The sequence below is a fragment of the Mytilus galloprovincialis genome, chromosome 4 (assembly GCF_965363235.1).
Source record: "Mytilus galloprovincialis chromosome 4, xbMytGall1.hap1.1, whole genome shotgun sequence".
NCBI lineage: Eukaryota > Metazoa > Mollusca > Bivalvia > Mytilida > Mytilidae > Mytilus > Mytilus galloprovincialis.
Window position 1 is genome coordinate 54,414,411 of NC_134841.1, and position 17,725 is coordinate 54,432,135.

The 17,725-nt window shown below is 33.6% G+C and overlaps 2 long non-coding RNA genes across 2 annotated transcripts; one reads left to right on the forward strand and one right to left on the reverse strand.

Moving 5' to 3' along the window:
• Positions 1-6,798: 6,798 nt before the first annotated feature.
• Positions 6,799-10,902, reverse strand: LOC143072450 (uncharacterized). Its single transcript, XR_012977186.1, has 2 exons — positions 10,636-10,902; positions 6,799-9,483 (listed from the first exon to the last, which is right to left on the reverse strand). It is a non-coding gene; the product is annotated as an uncharacterized LOC143072450 (long non-coding RNA).
• Positions 10,903-15,049: 4,147 nt separating this feature from the next.
• On the forward strand, positions 15,050-16,970 carry LOC143072451 (uncharacterized). Its single transcript, XR_012977187.1, has 2 exons — positions 15,050-15,271; positions 16,415-16,970. It is a non-coding gene; the product is annotated as an uncharacterized LOC143072451 (long non-coding RNA).
• The last annotated feature ends 755 nt before the right edge of the window (positions 16,971-17,725 follow it).

Consider the following 17,725-nt stretch of genomic DNA (forward strand, 5'->3'; position numbering starts at 1 on the left):
ACTACAAAGTAAACTCTACTTGTAGTACTAATTATATCCCCACCTGTAATTCAATGTATTGGAAAAGAAGATGAAGAACAAGAATGTGCACGGATGCCCCACTTGAACTATCATTTTCCATGTTCAATAGACCGTGAAATCAGGTAAAAAATCAAATAGTATTTAAATTAGAATTATCATACCATAAGGCACATGTGTACTAAGTTTTCAAGTTGATTGGACTTAAGCTTCATCAAAAACTACCTGTACCAAAACCTTTAACCTGAAGCGGGACAGACGGACGCACAGATGGACGCACGAACACAGACCAGAAAAAATAATGCCTCTCTACTATTGTAGGTGGGGCAAATACAACATCCAGGCATGTATCATCTATATTATCACTAAACTAGTATACATATTTGATAAGGGGCCAGCTGAAGGAAACCTCCAGGTGCGGGGGTTTCTCCCTACATTGAAGACCCATTGGTGGCCTTCGGCTGTTGTCTGCTCTATGGTCAGGTTTTTGTCTCTTTGACACATTCCCAATTTCCATTCTCAATTTTATGTATCACAATTAATTATAGGTGTTTCACATAAAACAACTTATAAAATACTAAATTTAATTCATTGATTTTGGTTGACTCCTTAGTATCAAAAGGTTATGAGGGTACTAATTTAAATTTAAATGATAAACTAAATGTACATTTTTTTTAAGATGGGTGGGCAGGCACTTCAATACTTAATTGAAAGGAGGTGTCGTTGGGTTTCTGTTACCCCACCCTTTTCATATAATTTAAATTTCAAAAATGTATACCTTTTCCCATATTATTTGGGATTCGATTGGTGTGTAATGTAATGTAAAAGTGGAATACCAAAGTGTCAAAAGAGAGAAAATTGGTTGATAAAACACTGACCAAGAAAAATTACTGACGAAGTTGTTGGAACTTTATTGAATAATATTTCTGATAGTTTTACCACCCTATTCACATATTTCCAAGCTTAAAAAGGTGACCTATTCCAGCAGCACAACCTATCACCTTGTTTATAGGAAGTGGACCCAGTGTAAAAAGGTTGCACAATGTACTTCCTAAAATCTACCAAACCTATGTAAGAGATAGAAGTATTATAATTTAAACTAATTCTAATCAAAACTGTTAAAATATATTAACTATTGAAGACATTAAAAGTACATATATATTTAGTTTGTATTTAACACATCAATCTGTAAAATGTACAATAAATTTCTTCTTTTTTATTGCTAAAAAGAAAATTTTGAAATACCTTTTTGGCAACAAGTTTCTTTTTATCATTCACGTGTCTGTCTGGCCCATGATGACAGTCCCACACTTCAGACCCCAAAAGGCAATACGAAATACCATCGAAGGGGATATGGTTATCCCACCAAATTTTTTTCTTGTCCAAATTATCCAAGTCTACAAGAGAAACTGAACCTGTTAGCACATGCAATATTGCCAGCGCACGTTATATAATTTTGGACTTAATTACACCTTATGTAAGAATCCTTGGTTTTGATTGGTTGATAGCCAGTGTATTTTTCACCAATTTACTGTTATCAAAAGAATATCGTTCATTTTTTAACGCCGCCTAGGTATATGCAAAAAGGATAAGCCTTTTTTACCCTCTATGCCGTGTTATTTGCCAAAAAATACTCTATCCGACTGGACGTTTGTAATGTCACGATCATCAATGTGATTTTAACGTTAACTACCAGTCTTGAGAATGAATTTCCCTCGCCTTACGACTCGCGAAAATGAACATTCTCTCGACTGGTATTTTTTGCAAATATCCCTCCTTTAATAACATGATATATCTGTTAAGTATATATATCAAAATTATAATTTACTTGTAATTATCAAAGAATTTAACAAAATATCTTTTTTGTGTTGTTAAATGGATTTACAAAATCAATAAGAACAAGCCTGTTGTAAAAACATGATGAAAGGAAAGAAGATAACTCTGCCAATGTTTCTAACTGCTGTGAACTTTACAAATAAGTTAAGGTCTAAATATGAGTATTGTTGTATTTAGCAGGATGAAAAAAAAGCTTATGAAATATTAAATATATTTCCTGCTGTTGTGTGGCAGGGGACAAAACATTTACCTTTCTGATTGAAACCAGCTTCTCTGTAGTATAATAAGTACTTAGAAGTGGTCTCCAGTTCATACTCTCTAATTGCAGCATAAGCAGATTCAATATCTGGATGATATTTTAAGTTTGTGGTAGACATTTTATTTAATTGTAGACCTGAAATGAAAAAAATATATACATATCTTCATGTACATGGTAAAAGTTGCAAACAAAGACTTTTTTTTTTAAATGATGTCAAGGTAACATTGATTCAAGGTGTCTTTTACCATTTAATAATTCATAGGCGGATCCAGGGGGGCCCGAGCCCCCACTTTCGTGGGAAAAATTTGGTTAATTATATAGGGAATCACTGGCAATGACTGGAGCGGGTCCCCCTTAGGTCAGTCAGCAGGCCCCCCCTTAGGCAAAGTTCTGGATCCGCCACTTGAATTAACATTAGATGTATGTTTCATTATAATACTTTATTCTTATCGGCTAACTGCACATCACGTGTTATTCCTTAAGCAATTGTATTACTCAATAAAACTTTTCGTTTAGAATAACATGTGGTCCCACAGTAAAGTGCAACTTTAGGTGAATCAAATAAAACTATTATAAAATTCGTGTTTTCATGATTATAGCTAAAAAATGTAATTATAAGTATTGAATGCTTCTTTTTGTAACTTCATAGGGTTGTAACAGTGTTGACCGTGCATACATTTTTAGAATGATGCGCTTAGGACTGTCAATGCTTTTACATCCCAATGAATTAACAAATAGAAGCATTCAATTCTTAAATACATGTAAGAATTTTTCTGGCCATGTTTAAAAATTTTGAAAAAAGGATGAAAGAGAAAGTAAATAGACAATCATGACAATAGGTCCAATCATTAACTTTCTGGCAAGGTTTTGGTTATTAAAACATTGTTAAACTTATATGTACATTACATTGATATTTGAAAACATTTGGAAAACATCTCACACTAGAGCTGATCTATTAACATGACGGTACCCAAATTGCACCTATAGCTATTTTGACAGTTTTTTCATCTACATTTTTTTATGATAATGACAAAAATGTCCATTCTGTGTTTATTTTGTAGCTGTATCCTTCTTTTTTATAAAGGTACACCAATTTGATTTTTATTCCATATGGAATCATAGAAAAATTGGTCTAAACTGACCTCCAAACCATCAATGATTCTGAAATGAGGAGTACCCAAATTGCATCCATGCTTAAATTCACATCGTCAAAAGTCTAATGACAGAGCTTTTGTTTAATTTCTTCAAATATTTTGAACAATTGGATATTAGTCCATGCTAACTCTTCATTATTTTTCAAATGGATACTTGTAACATATTGTATTTGCTCATTTTAAAAAGATGACGTTTTGATGACGTCGCATGACGACGTTTCAGTACATTTTGCTTTTTCAGTAAATACTTCATCTGTTGATAAATACTGTGAACGTTTTGTGCATATGTAAATAGTTTTACATATGTTGAAAGATGTGCTTAGTATCAAATCATAAAAATACAAATTGTTTAGTCTCCAGGAAATCTTGTAAGATTTTCGCTGCTAGTTTTGCTAAATAGGTGCAATTTGGGTACCGTTACGTTATATTTAATAAACAAAAGTCCACTCAATTATACCAGAGACATATATATAATATACGTGTGTAGAGTGGGGTGCTCATTTTCGCCACATCTTTCCATGTTTTCTACAGTTTATGTTCAGGTCTAAATGTTTTTGAAGTATACTGATATTTTTATATGAAGATAACTTCAAATGCAAAAAATACTTAAGCTTGAAAACCGGTTTGTTTTAAGAAAATCATCTGAAAAGTTAGATTAAAGGGTGTTTGAAATTTCCGGATGTTTTGTCAATGTGGGACACATATTCGCCGTTTTTACACATCTATTTAAAACCAAAAAACCGCAGCTTTTAACAATTTTTATCAAATCAATTGCTTTATAGATGAATAGCAGACATTTCAAAGGTATAAAGAATTCAAAATTAGGGCATCCAGTCAAATATTTACTTAGAAATACTTCTTTGAAATCGTTTTTTATTCAGGAAATTGTCCGAAAATCGTTGTCCGTTTTTCGGTCATTTTCGGTAGGAGCCGCAATTTTGTCTCAGTTTAAAAAAATATTATATTTGTTATAAAAATATAATTTACGGGTACAGTTCTTCCATTTCAGCCATCCTTTGAAGTTTTTACACCTCAAAATCCTTAAACGGCGAAATTGTGTCCCCGGCGAAAATGAGCACCCCACTCTATATATGTCTCTGATTATACTACTGTGACCTGAGACCTGAACTACTAGTAAATGTCTAACCACAGGAGTTTGAAATCCTATCAATAAGGGGGTAAAAATATACCCAAAGTCGACTACCACAGTAGAGATTCTCTCGAAATTTCAAACTCCTGTGGTCTAACGTAACTTCCCTTATCATCGTACCCAGTTAGAATCTATATTTTAAATGTTATTAGCTTTGTTCAATCATGCTAAAAATAATAATTGTAATCATAAGTAATCTGTAATATATAGTCTTTCTTCTCATAGATGTCCCCACGTGCATGTGCACGTGCGTTTTTCTATTTTGTTTACTTGTTTTAGCACGACCCATATTTACTTCCGTTAAGAGAACTTCCGAATGTACATGAATATTCATATCTACTTCTACGCTAGACTGGTTCCCGATCGCAATATTCAGTATGTTACACATATACCAATATAACGACCGGGACGAACTTCACGTTACCTTGAACTTGTTTACAACGTTCTTCAAAATCGGAGGTATTTCTAAACCAAACGTCGTCTATTGGCGAACTTTTTAATTTTGGCGTCTTAGGAGACGCCCCTCACATGATGAATTCCGAGATCCATCTCTCGAAGATATTATTTGCCAAGTTGAACATCATAATTAAAAAGATAAACAGGAACAAATGAAAAGAAAAAATGAAATGGTATAAATAAAAAAAAACTAGTTTTTGATTCCAGAACTTCGATCTGAAAAGAGAAATGATGAGACCTGAACGTACCTGAAATCATAGTTATCAGTTATTCTAACTTCAAATTTTTACTGTTTTATTTTTCAATGGATTTTCTTCAACTTTATCAAAAAGTTCTATATAATATTTAATAAGAAATTATGAAAAATATTGTTGACCATTGTCAAAACTCGGACCTTAGCGAGGAAATCAAAGTTGCAGTGGCTATTTTGCCGGCTCTGAATAATATATCTCTGAAATGGCTAATTTATCGGCAACAGCAATATCATGACTGTGTTGCGGGTGCTGGAAAAATAGAAAATATGTTTATTGTGTTGGCATGAGGTAAACGGAAGCCAAACTAAAAACTATTCTGTTTACCGTGACGCATACATGCATGTGTATGCAATTCAAATAACTGATCAGTTGTTTCAAAAGCAAGTTTAATTTTAAAAAAAATGATTTTTGAAGCTATGTGATTGACTTTCTTATATTGTATAATGTTTTATCAAATTTATGATGCAATGATATTTTCAACTTTTTTTTTTAACCAACAATTAATAAATCTTGAGTTTTATTTTCATATGATGCATGTATATATGAGATGGGTCGGACATTTATCGGGGCTCTAGTCCTATAACATATGACTTCGCATTCTTATTCAAGGTGGCACATTGATCGCAAGAACACTCAGTAAATAGAAATAGTGAATAATGCCCCGAGGTCATATGTTATATGACAAATCGGGACTCCAGGGCCAGGATCAGGTGTTTTTAAGCTTGGTATTAGGGGTCAATCCTTTCGGGATCCGGGAATTATTTTTTCGAAATTTCGTGATGTCGGGATTTCTTTAAATTCGGGACCTCGGGATTTCATATTATTAAGCCCTTGATTTCGGGATCAGCCCTTCGACCATGCACACTGTCATAGTACTATTCAAAAGTAAATATTAAATTTCACTCTTTGATACAAAGACCCTTCAAAATAACAAATTAACTATGTTGCTGGTAAAGCAGCCTTTTCTAGATAAATAGGCCATTTTGCCGGCTTGAATTGAAATATTTTAATCAGAGCCGGTAAAATAGCCACTGCCAATTAAAATATTGTACCTGTATTGACCAGATAATTTCCGATTAAATCTTTTTTTGATAGTATATTCAATTAATGCTTTTGACAAAATCTAGATTTCAAGGAAATTACTCGAGAAAATAAATGAATGGAATTTATTAGTGAAATTTCAGGTCCATTTAAGATTTTAATTCACCATTCAGGTCAGAGTTTTGGTTCCCAAAACATATTTTTCATGATTAAATTTTAATCTGTTTTTCATTTTACAAAATCTACAGTTGAAGAAAATACATTGACGTCGCGCAAAATACTGGTGATAATAACGTAACGTCGGAAATATAGCAAAAAGCCGTCTTATTTTCTTGTTTTTTACGTAACGTTTTTCTAATGTGATTTCTAATGTGTAAGCATTGATTCATTCAGGGTTTTTTTCATGGGAATATTTTTTTTCAGTAAAGATATTCATGTATATTTTATTTAACGAAAAATGTATATATATATATATATATACAACTCGTCTAAACATCAACCCAACAATGTTAGATCATATATATATATGTATTTTATATTTTTTAAATATAAGCAGAGCCACGTTGAATCATTTCATTTGAATCGGAAAGGTCTACTAAAATATTTTATGAGTGGCTAAACAACAGTGCATGATGTTTTATAATTTAATTCTTATTTCAATCCAAATTGTCCAATACAGAAAGAATGTCTAGATGGGTGTCCTCTGAAATAGTTATACGATAAGAGGCATCTACATCAGCAAGTATGTATAGCAGAGATTTCGTCGGTACCAAAGCAGTCTTTGTCTTTAAAAGTTTATATTTTAACGGATCATTGTCACTGATTTTGTCATAATAATGACCCCGGAAAACCTCGAATCCAGGGGGATATGTAGCACCCCAGCTGTCACTCTCTGCTGAATTCAATACGTGTGAACCTTTGGAAATTTTCATTAAATAATAGTCAAAGTTATCATCGTCGGTTTTGACAGCCACAACAGAGTTTATGGATACCAAATCTGATATGTCTTCTGAAAGAATGTCAGTGTCTTGTGCTACTTCTTCTTCGTTAGAAGTTTGTGTTATTTCGCGTGGCTTAATAGTTTTCTTTACCCCGGTATTTTCTACATTTAAACAGTTAAGATAATTCCCCAAAATGCATTGATCGCACGTGTAACAAGAGAGATCGGAAACAATGATTTCATTACATGTACTAGTAAAAACATGATGTATTTGTCTATTTTGCTGGATCGGCTTAAATATTTTGGAATTGTGTCTATCAATTGAGTCCACATATCGAAATACACTTCTTTTAAATAATGCACTTCTTGGCTTTTTAAGGCTACTTTCGCAGAACGTAAATAAATCCTTCGCATTCTGAATCACTGTATTGCCACGTAGAACAGATATGTCCGCCTGTCTTTTTATAAATCCCCCCGCGGCATCTTGAGGCCCTTTTGCATGGCTTGTTTCAAAGAAATTTCTATGGAATGTTTTATATCCGAAATCAGGGATGGCAGTAGATAAACTTCCTAAACAGTGCCGCGATTTATATTGGCTAGAACAACCGTCTGTGAATTCATGCATATGATCAACTGTGTATGATATTGAATCTAAATATTCCTTAACTTTCTTTTGGACATATTTTGTAAAATCATTATCATGTTGCAGGTCCGGGGAAATTACGAAAAAATGTTCCGTAATTATTTCCGGAAATTCTTCTGTACTGTCTACACCATCGTATTCTAAAATGGCGTGTCGGTGCATGACGGTTACATGAATGCTGCATTCAGTTCTTTGGAAGTAATTGGATTGGATTTCTTCTTTCTCGACACAGCGATAATTTTCCGAATAATCGTGGATGCATATGCAATGATTGACTGGCAAGTTCTGAACAAGACTTTTAAGTTGATTGCTTTGCCAGTTTGATCGGTGCTGGTGAGCGGGGAAAGTTTCGAGAAGCTTTTTTAAATTGAGAAACATTTCGTTTACGCTAGTTTTCTTTTTTATCAGGGTCAGTCGGCGCCTTACATTTTTACCCTTCGATTTTTCAGTTATATATTCATATTTTTGCCATTCAACAGTTGAAGACGACTGTGATTCGTTGGGTGAAAGTTTGAAATTACCAACTCCGCAAAGGCTACATTTTCGGTCAAGACAATTTTTTCTATAAAATCCATTTACTTTTGGACATAGCGTAATATGTATAAGGTCTGACATTTTCTCAAATACGGGATAGTCACTTTCTTGCGAATCGGTTTCCCTGTCACACGATTTTCTGAACTTCATACATGCTTTGAAAACAAGGTTTGCTTCCACGTGATATCTACAACAGCATGTATTTCTATCTTTTTCAGATGCAGGTCTTACGAAAAACGGTCGAAGTTTCTCAAATGCTCTTTGTCCAATTTTAATTTCCGGATATTTGGCGACAAAATCTAAATACGCATCAGTTTGTGTTTTTTCCAGCACGTGTGTCATATGCGAAGTATATAAGTTTGGTCCCAATCGTTCTCTTTTGATATCGGATTTGTTGCCGGTCGGGTGTGATATGCCATCAGAGAGCCAAAAGTTATAAACTGTTTTCTTTGTTTCTTCTGAAATGGAATCTTTTCTTGTTTTCTGTTGCGTAAGAGCCCATGCAGACGATTCACTTTTAAGAATTCTAGACCTAATACGCTGGCCTCCAGCAACCCTTCTTGCTGGCAAACCTAAATTTTTACACAGTTTAATTTTACCTCTCGAGTTTGCTAAATTTTCCCCGCTGATTGATGCAGTAACAGAATTCATTACCGAACGTGCATTCTTAGATCGCTTTAATTTTGTAGATTTTATTATTTCTTGAATATCTGCAACGACGGCCATTTCAACTGGCGAAACTGAATGTTTCAGATTAGCTATTGTTGGCGATCGAGGGGATCTGCGGGCCAAATAAGTCGATATAACTGCGCATCGTTTAGATGGAGATTTTGGTAAACCTTCTTTAAATTTTCTTAGGGCTCTGGCCTTTTCCATTCTGTTTTTGAAAACATTTGAACCTTCTGGTACAACAAGTGACATTGATGAAAGTTCTACATTTTTTTTACCTCTGTGTTTACGGACATTCATTTTATTTTTCAGTTTTCTTTCATTTATTTTCTTAGATTTCTCCCTTTGTTCTCTCTTTTTTCTTGCATTAATCGTTTGACTATATGTTTTTGTCTCGCTCTCTTTATTCTTGTACAACTTTCCATAAGATTTTCTACTCGTTTCATTTTTCTGAAGCCTTTTTCGTTCTCTGTTCCTAATAAGTATTTCCTTAGCCGAAAGTTTACTTTTTTTTCTGTTATTCATATTTCTGAAAGCATATTTATATTTGAATGTACACAAAATTTTGGTCTGATTTTTTTAAGTCCGATTATTTTAATTGATTGTTGGTTTATAAATACATTCAATAATTAAATATGAGTCTTTTTTGTCTCGTGTTTTATTTTTTTGGAACTAATCATTCTCCTGAAACACCAGAGATCATTTCGGTTGTTTGAAGGGATTGGTGCCTCTTGTTTTGTCTACGAAAATGATCTAATATGGTAACTCTTCTTTTAGATTGTTTCAGAACTTCCTAAAGTCAAATCATTTTTTACGAATTTTAATATAGAATAATATTTTTATTTCATTAAGGGAGCAACCATTTGATTTTAATGATTTAGTTCATCTCTGTGTTTCGAAGTGAAGAGTGGCGTCCATTTTCTTGATCTAGTATACATTAGGATTTCGGGGCCTACTCAAGACCTCCTCTGGGTGCGGGATTTCTCGCATGTTGAAGACCCATTGGTGGCCTTGAGCTGTTTTCTACGTTTTGGTCGGGTTGTTATCTCTTTGACATATTCCCCGTTTCCATTCTTATTCATTATTTTTTTACTCGAAACTCCTGTCTGCCTTTTTTTTACACTCAAAACCCCTGTCCTCCCTCTTTTTCAAATTTCATTCTAGCCCCCCCCACCCCCCCCCCCCCCCTTAAAAATCAAATGGAAGCACCCTAAGGCAAAAACATGCCCATATCGTTTCATGTTTGAAGATCGATTCTTTACAAGTTCTTCTTATAATTTCTTTTGCGTATTGACTCTGTGTGAAATATGACGTTTCATTATTTTTCGACGTTTTTTGTCTCATTGGACATTTTTTCTGATTTTTCTTTTCTTTATTTGCGAAAAGGATAAAATATAAAAACAGCCAGTATTTATATTATCATGTTCAGTATTTGTTGTAATTTTTGAAATCTGTATCAGTATTTTTCTTCTGATTTAATCGCGATACATCGTAGATCCCGAAATCGTCAAAATGGAATATTTGTTTGGATTTCAGATGATACGGGACATTTTTTCTGATTTTAGATTTTTTCAATAGTTTTTTTTTAAAACAAGTAAACTCAAAAAGTTTGGTACCAATTTAAACAGAAATGTTTGTAATTTATAAATTATAAATATAAACGATATCCTTTTAAAATTACCTTCAGTATATGAATTTGATCTTCAAAGTTTGCAGTTGGAGTCTAGATTATTTGTCACCATTACAAGATCAAAAAGTTGCTATGACGTCATTTTTCTACATGTATGACGTCATATATGTAAGTAAAATTATGTAATTCAAAACTTTACATATGGTTCTTAATTCCTTCCAAATGAGAACTACCTTTGGCTACTCAATCCATATTTCATTCTCAAAAATGTTTGGAGATCTCAATGTTCAATGTTACGCATTACACGGCAAAATTGCCTATTTCATAAAATTTCGCGCTTCAAATCGAAACCTATTCGTGAAAAAAATATCATGAAAAACAGATATTATGTTGCCATTAGATTGGGTAACGAAAATTATTTAGCGATTCTGCAAATTGTTGCGTCCTAAACGGACAGTTAGCCTTTTCGCCGATTTTTCTCGAATCACCTTCAAATTGTCACCAGTATCTTGCGCGACGTCTTTGAATACTAAAAAAATTATTGAAGTTTAAACAAGTCTGACCTTAGATTTTTAGATCAGTTCAGGTCTATTCATTTCTCTGTTCTACTAGTCCAGGTTTTGGCATCAAATATTTGTTTTTTATTTGAAAAAAACATATTTTTGATAAAGTAGGCCAGGGTTCATTTAATAGAATTCTTATTTGAAGAAAAAAATCCATTGAAAAAAAAGCAGCAATTGTTATTTGAATATTTTGAGTCATATGTGGTAAGGTCTATTATCTGGGATTCTATTTGAAATGTATGGGGGAGGACACTGCTCAGCAGTATAAAAGAGGGACGAAAGATACCAAAGGGACAGTCAAACTCATAAATCTAAAACAAACTGACAACGCCATGGCTAAAAATGAAAAAGACAAACAGAAAAACAATAGTACACATGACACAACATAGAAAACTAAAGAATAAACAACACGAACCCCATTATGTATTCTAATTTCTTGATTATCTTCTGTTAGTGTTTTTGTACATCAATTTCATGTATCACTTAAGATTCAGTTTTATGTAATTTTTTGTTGTTTGTTTTGTAGCTTATTTTTAGCTCACCTGGCCCGAAGGGCCAAGTGAGCTTTACTCATCACTTGGCGTCCGTCGTCCGCGCGTCCGTCGTCGTTAACTTTTTACATTTTGAACTTCTTCTAGAGAACAACTAAATGAAATTAAACCAAACATGGCATGAATGTTCCTTATGAGGTGCTGACCAAGTGTTGTTACTTTGTAGCCGATCCATCATCCAAGATGGCCGCCAGCGGGGGACTTAGTTTAACATAGGACCCTATGGGAAATACATATAAATGTCTTCTTTTAGAGAACCACTGAATGGAATGAAAACGAACATAGCATGAATGTTCCTTATGAGGTGCTAACCAAATGTTGTTACTTTGTAGCCAATCCATCATCCAAGATGGACGCCAGCTGGGGACTTAGTTTAACATAGGACCTTATGGGAAATACATACAAATGTCTACTTTTAGAGAACCACTGAATGGAATGAAACCAAACATAGCAGGACTGTTCCTTATGAGGTGCTGACCAAGTGTGGTTACTTTGTAGCCGATCCATCATCCAAGATGGCTGCCAGCGGGGGACTTAGTTTAACATAGGGAAATCTTCTTTAAGAGAACCACAGAATGGAATGCAACCAAATTTGGTCTCAATCATTATTTAAGTACCTGTCATGATTAATATCTTTTTTTTCAAAAACCCAAGTAGAGTCAGGTAAGCGACACAGGCTCTTAAGAGCCTCTAGTTTTGTGGCACTCAGGGGTTTCATTATCTTTCAGGTTTACTGGTACTTTCCACGTTTCTAGGTGGTACTTTTCAATTTATTCCATGAATATCTTATGTAAAAATTCCTACATTTAGGCGGTACTTGTCAATAGCATAGGAGGGTAAAAGTACCGGGTACCGCCTCCTAATGAATGGCCTGCGGCACTCTTTCTTTTTTAAAGCTAATTTGCTTTTTGGTTGGTATTTCTTTTTTTTGGTCATCATGGTCATGAGTATTAATTTGTAATGATGAAGTTGGTAAAGCTTTGCTCACACGGAACGGCAAGCTAAAAAGGACCACAAAAAATACTATTGTAAAACAATCCATAAATAAATTTGATCTATGATACAATGTACAAGGACATATACAGGGGACTTTGGGAGTCAGATATGTATATTGCATCCAAGTAATGTGGCAGCAGCTTGAATTGCAATTGATGTAACCCACATATTTCATTTTGTGTACTTCAAAGTAATATGCCTTGTATATTATGTATATAATATACCTATTAAAAGTCATTGTATTTTCATCGTTAATAATAGCTTCCTATAGCTGTATAATGAAACCTATGGGAATGCAACCCGCGTATAAATCTCACTTTCTTTGGTATAATTTTCAAAGGTATACCATGATTTTGATTTTCATTGCCTTTGATAAGAAAACAAAAATAGAAAGTGTTTTTTTTTTTTACATTGGAACAACAGAGTCAGTGTGGGGCCACTAAGCTAAACTGCCCGCTTTGCACCAGCTGATATAAATGAATGCTTAGGGTGGGAATCGAACCCACATACACCAATTCTGTTGTCCTATATTTTTAAATGAATTAAAATTTGCTCAAAGAATAAACAAATTAAGTATACTGAGTGCCAATGAAAACGCAACACTTTTGTTTTTCCAAAAAATCTTATAATTTTATTTTATTATTAGAACTTTGTATAGTTGGTTGAAAATGACTTTTAAGAAAATTTTCGACAACTTTACGGTTGAGTGATTTTTGAAACAAATGCGAAGTAAGGGTTATTTTGAACGAACAAAAAACCGAGTTCACCGCTTTTCAACAGACGCACCATTTTCACGATTTTGTCATTTAAAGCTTGGCTAATGTCATGAATTTTCCCGCCCTTATTGTTAGGAAACTGCAATAAACATCTGAGTAAATGCCAGTACTTTCCGACAACCAGCGACATGCAGTTTTGGGCATGATCCAACGAAGCCTTTCACAGTATACAATTACGAGAAGACTGAAGTTGTAGCCCCTACAATAACCCAAATCATCCACAAATTCAACCAAAATGGATCATTTAATGATAAGCCACATCCCGGGGTTACTGTGCAATTAATTTCTTCGGAATTTTAAATCAACATTAAGAAATTAAAACTCAACCCTCTGAAGACTGCAATTCATCTTTAAACCTGTGATTCCAGAAATATTTCAAAATTTAAGAATATGAAATCTGTAGTCTCTTGTGTCTACAATGTATATCCAGATGCAGCATTTAATTTATTGCCCATTTCTTTGCAGAATAATCATTTTAATTACAAAACAAAGTATACGATACAACATAATATGAACTAAATAAAATAACATATAATTTTTATTATTATTTATATTATTAAAATTATTCAGTTCTTGTTTTGTTTTTTAAAACTAATAAGTTCTGTAGCAGCAGCTGATTGATCTAAATGGTATCATTCATCAATAAACAGATGAATTTGTTTTCATCATTAAAAATAATTGGTGGTCAGATAAACTGTTTACATAAAATATTTAGTTCACTACATGAGCATTTAACTCATTTATGTCAAATTATGAAGACTGCAAACAAACTATATATATAATACATGATATATAGAGTGGACCATATATCAAATGAAACCGTCAGAAGGGGGGGGGATACAAAATCTCTGAGATATTAAATGTCACTCTTTTTTGTTACATTATTAAACCTGATGGATTTAAACTTTTTTAGTTGAAGTCATGCACCAGTTTGTCTACACCCATAGTAAATTTTCAGGTGCAAATGTGACCATATGTGTAAATTACCTGTAATAAACAGATGGTCTTCATTGTATAAGTGCAATATAGACATTTCCCCACATATATGTCATATCTGGTCATACATGTATTATATAATTCTGCTTCAAAACTTACTGCTTACATTATCATGATTATAGCCCGTCGTCATACATTTATTGGTAAACTATTGCGGTGATTCAGCCAAACAAATTTGATTTTTTTCTTTATTCTTTCTTGTCCGATACTTATCAACTGCTATTAAGTCTTACAGGGTGTAATTTATAGGTTGACATTGGTCTGACCAACATACATTAAATCATACAAGTCCTTGTCGTTGGATGTGCTTGGAATAAATCGTTTGCACATTTTTTGTCTGTGTTCCAATTTAAATTATTAATGTCTTAAATCAAAGAAAATACTTTTTTGCAGAAATGTGCAAAGTCGTTTTGTTATTTTCTGTCTCCTAAGGCCAAAATTTAAAGCTTTTGTTTACTTGAGGCGGACTCCCAAATGCCAACTTCCGGTCCATTTTGAAATTTAAATAATAACCCCGTACCGGGACCTCGTGAGAGAGTATGGCTAATTAGGAGATAACTGTATTGTATTTTAAGCTCAGTCCGGGAAATCCACTAATTCGACAACGTTTACGAATTCGGAAACGACAGTGTTCCGAATTCGACAACGTTTACGAATTCAGCAAAAAGGCGTTGTCGAATTCAACAACCTATGCACCTAAGCGGCAATCGGCATTTACAAACAAAGATCGGCATTACCTTAAGCGGTCTTAAATTGGCGCCAACACTTCTTCTTCAACTTTTATTTTGACTGTAGAATTTCATCGGTGAGTTTTCATATTTTTTACACATAACTAACTGCCAGAATTTTTTTTTATGTATTCTCTTTCATGTCTTTGGTGGTATATACAATAGCATAAAACGATATCTATTTTCTTACACCATTCACAGGAATATACAAATGTGAAAGTATGGACCATTCCATTTGATATCTGAAAGGGGTGGAAGGGGTAAAAATATGAAAACCATGTGAAATGCTTTCTCGAACGATAGAATCCTTACCGTGTTTTCATGTTCTACCATATATCTCCTTTCAAGTCTTAATTTATAAACATGTGACAAAGAACGATATATGTGTACTTGATTGTCTTTCTCAGAGTTATACAAAAATTGGGCCAAAATGGGCTGTTCCATTTGATATCTGAAAGGGGTGGAAGGACTGAAAAAATGCGATTAGAAAGTTTTTTTGTCCTATTTTCTTCCCTTGTCGCCCTTTATACCATATCCTCACTTTATTTCATAATATAGCTCACAGTTGTGTATACTTTACCACTGTTTTGTTTCAGCAATGGCTTATTATGAAAAAGTAAAAGAGGATTTAATGAAATTAAAAAAAAATGACAATGAAAGAAAACAAGGAAAAAAAGATACAAATTTTATTGAAAATGACGTCACAAGACGTTCAACTTATTCAAGAAGGTCTACATCTTTGAAAATAGCGGTAATGCATTCAAGCATTGATGTTATCATTTGTTCTGTCATGTTTTCTTTTTTTCTAGAAGTTGCTGAGCATGTTAGTTTCTTATATTTTGACTTATCATTTTGTTGCCAGAAGTTGTCAAGTTTTCAACCTTACCTCACATTTGGTATATATTAAACCAATGCAATGTAGTAATCTGATTATCTTCTTTTCATGAGAATAATAAGTAAAGTGAATCCTAATTAAACATGTCCATAGAAAGCATAATATTCATTCATGATTGAATATTTAAAGTAATTTGCTATGATTAATTCTTTTTACAATAAAGTATGTTTGTATGTCCACAATTGGTAAACACATTTGAATATATTAACTATTAAGACTGCAAAAAAAGATGCAAACAAAATATCATATGTAATATTCATAACTATAAATCTATCAAACTACTTAATATAATGATAAGTGTACATGTTCATCTATTCTATTCTAGGCCATGGAGTTGGAGATCCAGACACACTGTTCGGTCAGTTTGGAAATAGCACCAACATGGAGGAATGGCCGTATCCATTCCTACAAGTCAAAAAATGAAGAGGAAGAAGAGCCAATGGCAGAACTGGGACCAGCAGGGGATGCTCCAGCAGGGGAGGCACCAGCACCAGTACAAACCGGTGTACTTCTGGTGAACCCAGTAGCAGCAAGTCCTGCAAAGAGGAAAGTGGGTCCATCATTGAAAGCAGTAGTTCCCACAACCAAGCCAAAAACCAATAAGAAAGCATGTAGGGTATGCTCCATATCAAAAGAGACATCTTTTTGGCTTGGTTGTGGGTATACAAACCCACGTTCCAAAAGGCAAGACTGTTGCTATTGGGTCCATCAGAAGTGCATTGGTTTGTACCATAGGAAGAAAGAGGAGTTATCAAAGACACCATTCTTCTGTCCAAAACATGGACTGTCTAAATAAATTATTAATATATGTGCATTGAGCTTTCAAAATTCTATTTCTACTTCTGTTATTAATAAATATTAAATTATTTTTACACTTTAAATATTTTTTTATCTTTCTTGCAATTAAATGATAGTTTTAGCAAATATGTGCATATTACATCTATTATTGAGAACAGAGGTGAACAACAAAGAGAAGCATCAACAACTGAAGCAATATAAAAAAGGGCAAAAGACTAAAGCCAAGATCTAAGACCCTCAATGACAAAAAACAACATTTTGTGTTTTGGGGAAATCCAAAGCTAGCTGCCTGATAGTGGGTAACTCCTAGTCTATTGAAGTTCATGTGGTTAACACTCAATTTCATTTATTTGTGTAATACATTTCAGTGAGATGGTGATGTTGTCGTGCCATTGACCCATATCAGTTCCTTTTCATATTGAAAATTGAAAACTGAAAACTAAAAACTAAATGAAAAACACAGGCCCTAAAAAAATAGGAAGACCTCAGGTGCTCAGGAAGGGTGAACATTTCTATTTGTTATACATTGAGGAAGTGATGTCTTTGTGCCATTAACGCATATCTGTTCTTTGTAATTTTTCCTTTTTGAATGTGGTGAACATGGTCATTGTAGATTCAAATACATACAAAAATAACTTATGGTTTTCCTGTTTGAATTGTGTTACACTTGTTATTTTGGGGTCCTTTATAGCTTATAGCTAATGCTCCGTGTTGAAGGCCGTACTTTGACCTATACTTGTTACCTTTTTATACATTGTGACTTGGATGGAGAGTTGTCTCATTGGCACTCATACCACATCTTCTTATTTATATTTAACAACAAATTCAAATTAAATTT